Source organism: Camelina sativa, chromosome 8 (genome assembly GCF_000633955.1).
Source record: "Camelina sativa cultivar DH55 chromosome 8, Cs, whole genome shotgun sequence".
Lineage (NCBI taxonomy): Eukaryota > Viridiplantae > Streptophyta > Magnoliopsida > Brassicales > Brassicaceae > Camelina > Camelina sativa.
This window is the reverse complement of record NC_025692.1, coordinates 12,710,430-12,720,192: the sequence shown is the minus strand read 5'-3', so window position 1 is coordinate 12,720,192 and position 9,763 is coordinate 12,710,430. Positions and strand designations below refer to the sequence as shown.

Sequence of the window (9,763 nt, the reverse complement as noted above, 5' to 3'; positions counted from 1 at the left end):
CTTGACCGGATCTGATTCGTACTGCCGGGTTGGACAAGAAGAATAAACAAAATGCTTTCTGTATTGTTGTTTTACTCTTTGTCACAATCTTAAACATATTCCACAATTTGTTTAAAATTTTATCAAAGAAAAATGTAAACAAGAAAAGCTAACATTTGATACTATCCTTTTAACTTTGATTTTCCCCCGGCAAACTCACTTTTTGTTTCAATAAGTTTGTGTAAACGTTATAAACCCACTTTTGTTTTCTGCATACTCATACAGTATGAGTCATACTGATCAGCAATTACAATTTTGTTTTTCGTTGCAAAAAGATCATTGTTCGAACGATTTCAATATTACTTTCTTAAACTCTCGCAACACAGTTGATTATTACAAGACCATAATATTTATTGCTGAAATACTGACTGTAATGTTCCTGAAATGCATAAAGTGTCGTAACCCTACTAGACACATTCTAAACAAGTTGAAACTATCAATAGTCCTACATGAATGTTTGGAAAACATAAAAAACAAAAACATCTGCAAACATATTAAACATGATTACCATTAGATGAAATCTCTACTAACAACTGCAAAATATGACATTGTAAAATGCTCCATTGACATTAATTTTTTGATTTACGCTTCTCAATTATAACTTTGAACCCTTTTTTGTTGAATGATATATTTGATCTCAGTCGCGCTAATGGCGGCTGAATTTTTTCCGGATTAAGATTCGATTTGACATATAGAATATATTTATTTTGTATATAGAGAATAAACTTGTAAAAAAAAGTAATTATTTTGCTTAGAAAACCCCAAAAAAAAATAACAGAAAAACACCGGTTGCAAATAATATAACTCCAACTCCAAGTCCAACTACGGAACAAAACGCTGAGTATATTTTAGTTGGGCTTTCATGTAATCTACGAATGAGCCCTACAATAACCCAAATATGTTGTCCCCAGTCATTGAATCGTTTCAGCCGGACCACTTTATGCTATAAATACAGAACAAGTCGCATTTAGTGCCATATCAACTACAAATCGTAAGTCACGCTCCTTGAACAATCCGCCATCTTTCTCCATCAGATCGATAATATGGCGACAACTCTCTGTTCCTCAATCTCCATGCAAGCTCGTGTCTCGGTACATAGTTCCTCTTCTTCTTTGTGCTAACGATACAATAGTTTCCTCGTTACCATCGATTATAATATCATTTTCTGATAGACTGATACTATATATCAATATTGAAGAATTTATAAAGATTTTCTTTCTAAGAAACTTTGTTCTTGTAACTCAATAAAAATCCGGTAACTATGGTTGTAGAAAGCTCTTCTCATCGAAATCTTTGTCGTTTGTTGATGCATGGTAAAAAACAGGCTACAAGAACAAGGTTCAGTCTTCAAAAACAGGTTTCGATTTTCAACGATGGAAAGACTAAAAATAATCTCTCCTTTAGCCTACGAAGACGTTCGATGCCTGCTCGCCTCCAAGTATCTTGTGCAGTACGTTGATTTAAATTTCACTTTTCATTGAGCTTATTTGATCTTTGCGTTCCAAAGACTAAAAGGGGTTTTTATATGTGCTTCAAGGCCAAGCAAGAGACAGTGGAGAAAGTGTCTGAGATTGTGAAGAAGCAATTGTCGCTCACCGATGATCAAAAAGTCACTGCAGGAACCAAATTTACTTAACTCGGAGCTGATTCTCTCGACACAGTATGTATCCACCAATTGTTTTTTTTGTCTCAAAAACTCATTAATGGCCATCCATCACCAAACTGTGATCTGTTTGCAGGTTGAGATAGTGATGGGTTTGGAGGAAGAGTTTGGGATAACAATGGCGGAAGAAAGAGCAAAGGAGATTGCAACAGTCCAACAGGCTGCTGAACTCATTGAAGAACTCGTCCAAGAAAAGACCGCTTAATTAAGGAAACAACCAACGGCTTTGTCTTTCTTATTGTCTTTTGCTCAATTGTGTCAATGCTTTGTTGTATGTCTCTGCCCTAGTGGTTAGTTGTGTCAATCTTTTGACTACTACAAAACTTTCCTTTAGATTATCAGTTAAAAGGAACAGAGAGGTTCACATGAAACTTAGATTTATAAAAGAGTAGGAAACATGAGGGACAAGTACAGACAGACACACAACAGCTAACCCTAAAATGTAACCCAAAGCCCGAACAAGTGGCCATGACTCCTATGAGATCCTACCCAACGTGTATATACAGATTTAGAAGATGTTTGTTGCCCTAGTTCTATCCCCAATCAGAATCGAAGAATCCAGCGTCCTTCATCTCTGAGAAGTATACATTCTCCAAGTTCAGATCTTCTTCCTGCACAAAGCCATTTGCATTTTAGAGGGAAAAGAAAAGGAAAGCGACAGAGCGAGAGAAGATGAATGATGAGGACTTTTAACCTGGAAAAAGTCTGCGAGAAAAGTAAAGTAAAGAAGAGGAAGGTATAAAGCGTGGTAGGAAACACTCATGATCCCATACAACCTGTAAGTATTTTGAGTTCAAAGGCAGATAGAAGCTGAATATAAAACAATATTCTCTGTTGGGATGGTATCAGATAGAGTTACCAGAATCCAAAAATGTGCGCCGTTTGCAGTAAACACAGATGCAACTAGGTAAAGTCCGTATAAGGCAAACATGATGGCTATGTACTTGAAAAATGCAGGCCTTGCTGTTAAAAACATTAAGATATGAATGAAAAGAAATAGAAAGAAACCAGTGAACAATATAATGGGCTAGTGCGACTATAAGGAATGTAGAAGCTTCTGATCAACTTACCGGGCAATTTTTCTCTCCGCCTAGAGTTGTACATCAAGAAGATCATCCCATAAACGCCAGTGAGTAGAAGCTTATGAATGATCCATAATCCCCATTTGAACGTATTTCCATTTTCATTGTTGTCAATAAACAATGGCACACCAAATCCAAATAGAAAAAGTGTCTGAATATAAGGCGAAAAGAAATGGTAAGGCCTAAACTTATATCAGAAAGTTTGGCAAAACCAATGAAAGATCATAAACTTGTCATTTCACCATATCTAAGATTTGTTCAGAGGGTAGAGTAGACAAAGTTGAGACGTGTAGTAGTTATGAAGAAGATTGATACCTTGAAAAGCAAATCAAGAGCAATAACAAACCCCGAGATAAGGAAAGTTCTCGTCAATGCTTCTGAACCACTCGCATAGTTTCCTTGGAAGAGAAAAGCCACTAGGCTTACTTCCAGAAACAACATTCCAGATGTTGTGACCAAAGTTAACAGATTCCAAACAACTTCTTTCCCAGGAGTACATTCCCAACCCTGTAACACACAAAAAAATTACATGAAACATGATAAGCTAAACCTGGAATAGTTAATGGATACAAGGATCATTAGCTCATTTTCATGAACAGCATATTGCAGTTACGATCTTCTTAACAAAACACATCTCACACCAATCCAGAAACACTACATACTATTATGATTTCATTCTTAACTTATGACCAAAAGATTTCTAATTTGAGTTTCAAGAGCCTAGATTAGTCTTAATATCCTCATTCATTCCATCAAAGTTGTAATTTTTGTGAAAGATTCTTTCATTAGGCAATAACCTATCCAGAAACCCTCGAAAAACAATCTAATGACTACATTTATGACCAAAAAGTTTCTAATTTGAGTTGCATCGAGCTCAGGTTAGTCTTAATATACTCGGGTCTGATCTTTCTGAAAATAATCTTAGTAATGTAAGTTTCACAGAACCTAAAATAGTCTTCATATACTCATTATTCAATCAAAGTTTTGATCTTTCTAAAAGATTATTCGGAATCTGAGTTTCCATGTGCCTAAATCAAAGTTCTGATCTTTCTGAAAGATTCTTTCATTACTCGGATAACTGAATCGAAATCAAGAAACTAAATGGAGACAAGGAACATTTACCCATTTCCATACACAGCCGGGACTACAGTTACGATCTTCCTAACAAAACACATCTTACTTGGATCCAAAAACATGTATCCCTCCCAAAGAACTAGTCTTAAAATTTCTAATTTGAGATTCAGAGAGACTAAATAAAATAGTGTTAAATATACTCATCATTCAATCAAAAGTTCTAATCTTTCTAACAGATTCTTCAGTTTTGAGTTTCCCAGAGCCTAAAATAGTCATAATAATCTCACTCATGCAATCAAAGTAGCGATCTTTATAAAATCAAAACAAACCTGGAGACAGCACCAAACAAGATTGAGCAAGGTAACAAGCCAAAGACACCCATAATAAGCGATCATGATATAAGATCTCCGATTCGAGAGCTTAGACAAGCTCTTCTTCGCCTCGTAAGCTAAGTAGGCGACAAAGAAGAGAGAAGCCGCAACAAGAACCGTGTTATGTAGGAAACCATGGCACTTATCGACCCATCCATATCCACTGGCCGTCGAATTAGGGTTTAGCCTTGAAATCAGAAATGGTGACTCTGCAATTTCCTCAAGAACTCTCATTTCATCAATGGTTAGAGAGAGAGAGAGAGAGAGAGAGAGAGAGAGCGAAACTGGATTTGGAAATTTGGGTACCTAATAAATGATTTCTGACCAAAACCAAACATTGAGGTTGAAATTAGTAAATATAAGATAGTTCTTGAGTCTTATTGTAATTAAAGTAATATACTAGGGAGAGAAATATAATACGAAGCTTTTAAGAACGTGTTGAAAAAACCACTAAGTAAATAATTTGATCAAATAGACCCTCCACAGTTCACTCCCGCAAATTGAAGTTAGAAATCTCACTGTTAGTTCAGTACATGTTAGTAAGTAACTTGAGTACTTAACTGATTGTATAGCTGAACTTGTAAGTTGTAACTATAGTCACGGTGTTACTGAGTTAAGTAGCCAATTTACACAAGGTAGCTACCGTAGATGGGTTTACTAACCTATCAATAAATGCTTCGAACCAAGATTGAAAAACCGTGACCTCTACTTGTGACAACATCGCAATATAGAACAGCAAAAGAAGACAGCATAAGAATATGCTCTAACTACAAAATGACTAGTCCACAAAACATGTTTTAAGTATATATATAACGAGGGTTCATTTCTAAAAGGTCTTTTATTAGAGAAAAAAAAACAAAGAACCAATAAAACCAAAACTTTGATATACAAAAGTGAATTAATATTGAAAACATATATTTGTGGCTAAGTCTATATGCTTAAGTACGTGTATGATTGACTTCGACTTTGTACGAGCATAAAGTAAATAACGTAAGAACTTTGTTAACAGAGTTCAGTTTTTCCTACATATATTCTTGGGACTTAGTCCAGAACAAATCTATTAGAGCAAGAAAGCAATTACAACTACATATGATACAAGCACTACTATGCATATCATTCTTTTCTAGATGAATAAATCATCAAAAGATCTCTCTACCTTATTGATGGGGCGACACTACACATCTTGTGTGCATCTCTCGAAACTATCTTGAAGCGCGCAAGTCTTCATGAAGCACCCTCTTGTTATTTATATCAATTGCACAACTCCTAGGGTTGTCAACATTCCTATTATAAAACAAATAGGAGTACAACCCCTAGGGTTGACAATTTTCCTATTATACAACAAAATGAAATTTACTACTCCCTCTGTTTCAAAAAATAGGATGTTTTAACTAAAACACGCAGATTAAGAAGTTTTTACTTTTAANAGAGCCTAGATTAGTCTTAATATCCTCATTCATTCCATCAAAGTTGTAATTTTTGTGAAAGATTCTTTCATTAGGCAATAACCTATCCAGAAACCCTCGAAAAACAATCTAATGACTACATTTATGACCAAAAAGTTTCTAATTTGAGTTGCATCGAGCTCAGGTTAGTCTTAATATACTCGGGTCTGATCTTTCTGAAAATAATCTTAGTAATGTAAGTTTCACAGAACCTAAAATAGTCTTCATATACTCATTATTCAATCAAAGTTTTGATCTTTCTAAAAGATTATTCGGAATCTGAGTTTCCATGTGCCTAAATCAAAGTTCTGATCTTTCTGAAAGATTCTTTCATTACTCGGATAACTGAATCGAAATCAAGAAACTAAATGGAGACAAGGAACATTTACCCATTTCCATACACAGCCGGGACTACAGTTACGATCTTCCTAACAAAACACATCTTACTTGGATCCAAAAACATGTATCCCTCCCAAAGAACTAGTCTTAAAATTTCTAATTTGAGATTCAGAGAGACTAAATAAAATAGTGTTAAATATACTCATCATTCAATCAAAAGTTCTAATCTTTCTAACAGATTCTTCAGTTTTGAGTTTCCCAGAGCCTAAAATAGTCATAATAATCTCACTCATGCAATCAAAGTAGCGATCTTTATAAAATCAAAACAAACCTGGAGACAGCACCAAACAAGATTGAGCAAGGTAACAAGCCAAAGACACCCATAATAAGCGATCATGATATAAGATCTCCGATTCGAGAGCTTAGACAAGCTCTTCTTCGCCTCGTAAGCTAAGTAGGCGACAAAGAAGAGAGAAGCCGCAACAAGAACCGTGTTATGTAGGAAACCATGGCACTTATCGACCCATCCATATCCACTGGCCGTCGAATTAGGGTTTAGCCTTGAAATCAGAAATGGTGACTCTGCAATTTCCTCAAGAACTCTCATTTCATCAATGGTTAGAGAGAGAGAGAGAGAGAGAGAGAGAGAGAGCGAAACTGGATTTGGAAATTTGGGTACCTAATAAATGATTTCTGACCAAAACCAAACATTGAGGTTGAAATTAGTAAATATAAGATAGTTCTTGAGTCTTATTGTAATTAAAGTAATATACTAGGGAGAGAAATATAATACGAAGCTTTTAAGAACGTGTTGAAAAAACCACTAAGTAAATAATTTGATCAAATAGACCCTCCACAGTTCACTCCCGCAAATTGAAGTTAGAAATCTCACTGTTAGTTCAGTACATGTTAGTAAGTAACTTGAGTACTTAACTGATTGTATAGCTGAACTTGTAAGTTGTAACTATAGTCACGGTGTTACTGAGTTAAGTAGCCAATTTACACAAGGTAGCTACCGTAGATGGGTTTACTAACCTATCAATAAATGCTTCGAACCAAGATTGAAAAACCGTGACCTCTACTTGTGACAACATCGCAATATAGAACAGCAAAAGAAGACAGCATAAGAATATGCTCTAACTACAAAATGACTAGTCCACAAAACATGTTTTAAGTATATATATAACGAGGGTTCATTTCTAAAAGGTCTTTTATTAGAGAAAAAAAAACAAAGAACCAATAAAACCAAAACTTTGATATACAAAAGTGAATTAATATTGAAAACATATATTTGTGGCTAAGTCTATATGCTTAAGTACGTGTATGATTGACTTCGACTTTGTACGAGCATAAAGTAAATAACGTAAGAACTTTGTTAACAGAGTTCAGTTTTTCCTACATATATTCTTGGGACTTAGTCCAGAACAAATCTATTAGAGCAAGAAAGCAATTACAACTACATATGATACAAGCACTACTATGCATATCATTCTTTTCTAGATGAATAAATCATCAAAAGATCTCTCTACCTTATTGATGGGGCGACACTACACATCTTGTGTGCATCTCTCGAAACTATCTTGAAGCGCGCAAGTCTTCATGAAGCACCCTCTTGTTATTTATATCAATTGCACAACTCCTAGGGTTGTCAACATTCCTATTATAAAACAAATAGGAGTACAACCCCTAGGGTTGACAATTTTCCTATTATACAACAAAATGAAATTTACTACTCCCTCTGTTTCAAAAAATAGGATGTTTTAACTAAAACACGCAGATTAAGAAGTTTTTACTTTTAACAAGTTCAACCAATCATAAACAATATTGCATAATATAAAATACTAAACTAATCTAAAAGTTGCATAGAAACTTGAAAACATCTTATATTATGAAACAAAAAACTTTTCTAAAACATCTTATATTTTGAAACGAAGGGAGTATTATACAACAAATATGAAAGTTTACCTCCATGATCCCATCTTGAATTTTCCATTCAAAATGTTCATCCAGTTCAGCAGCCGCCACTTGGCTTGTCCAAGTTGGTCATAAGCTTATGTACTCAAACTTTTCAGTTCAGCTTCTTGTACTACTTCATGTATTAACGTCGGAACTAGTACAAGAACTGGTTCAGACGTTTGATACATCTTATGATATATCTAACTGCAGGGTTCTTGATTCAACATCTTATATTCTTCTCTGCTTTGTATCCATCACTGTGTCAGAACGACCACCAAGTGCTACTTAAGGTCTGATGTACCAACACTTGTATCAACTAATACTTCCTCCTCTGTGTCAGCTCCACCAACATCTATATCATGTAATGCATCAGCCTCTGTATCAGTTTTGTCTAATATCCTTGTATGACCTGTCACACCATCTATGACAATTCCATCTCTGTATCTACGTCTCTTTTCATACCATCACTTCTTGTCTTAGTAGAGGTTTCATGACATATTCTTGACCTTATAAAACTTCAGTCAACACAACATCTTCAAATATCACTTAACATAGTAAAATTAAGTCTTAATCAAATGTCGATTGGTAGCAAGTTCGCAGAGCAAACAAGGCAAGACACTGAGGAGTATGCAACAAGTGACTTGAGATGCAAGTAGCATGGAATATGTGATTGCATACTGTTGTAAACAATCTCTTTTCTTTAAGATACCCTTTTATCACAAAGAAAGCACAATTTTTTAACTCGGTAACAATCTACGATTGGAGCTATCGACCGCACAAATGTATCTCAAACGACATCTTCCTTTACATCCAAAAAAGTGTCTGCTGCGAGTCTTAACACATTCATAGCAGCTTCCATGATCTCAATCTTAGGAGCAGGATCTTTCTGATGCAACTCTCTGATATGGAAGTGGAACACAAGGACGGGACACGCGGGAGGTACGAAATCAATATCCTCGAAAGAGAAATAGGAGACTAAGTAAGTGAAGATCTGATTAGCTATATTAGAATCTTTCTCTTCTCCTGAAGAATAAACGACCAAGTAAGTCTACAAATGAATGAGACAATCGAGCCTTTGAATCTCTTTCTCTTTGTCTGATATATCGCGTCAATCGAAATCGACAATCCCATTGTCCATCTCGACTTACTAATATAACTCCGACGTCAAAGTATAGAAGGCACATCAAACTTGTAAAGCCGGAGATTGCCGAGACGTGATGTCATATCTCTAATACATTAATACTAATGGTTCTTGTAATTCGAATTGAGGTCTAACCTGTATTTGTTACCTATATAAAAGCAAATATTTACTCGCAAATCTATACTCCTAATTAGACTCCGACTCAAGGGAACTTCTTGTTTGTTATAATCTTTACTAACAAAATTATCTAAGACTAAGACACAAAGTAATGAAACTAGGGTTAATTAACGATTAACAAGGTAATTCCTAGCTAGCCGTCACGTGAAAGACGAGGTTAACTCAAATGCGATATACTGTAATTTGTGGGATTTTCTAGTTAAGCGCTTTACATATTTTCTAGGGGTAATTATTATTGTTTCTATATATTTTTTTTTGTTTATGTTATAGTTTTCTATTTTATTATAATTTCCTATTAAAATTACATATACAAAATAAAGGAAATATGAAATATCTATAGTTGTGAGTTGTGACAAGTTTAAGATGCGTATAAAATATAGGTTTGTGTACATGAAAGCTTGCGTCTCTAGTTCTCTATAGAAGAAATATATTGGAGGATATAAAAGCTTGTGTTTGTTAATTACTAATTCTCGATG

The 9,763-nt window shown here is 34.9% G+C and overlaps 2 pseudogenes; one reads left to right on the top strand and one right to left on the bottom strand.

Annotated features, from left to right (window-relative positions):
* Nucleotides 1,014-2,017, top strand: LOC104707075 (annotated as a pseudogene).
* Nucleotides 2,016-4,546, bottom strand: LOC104707076 (annotated as a pseudogene).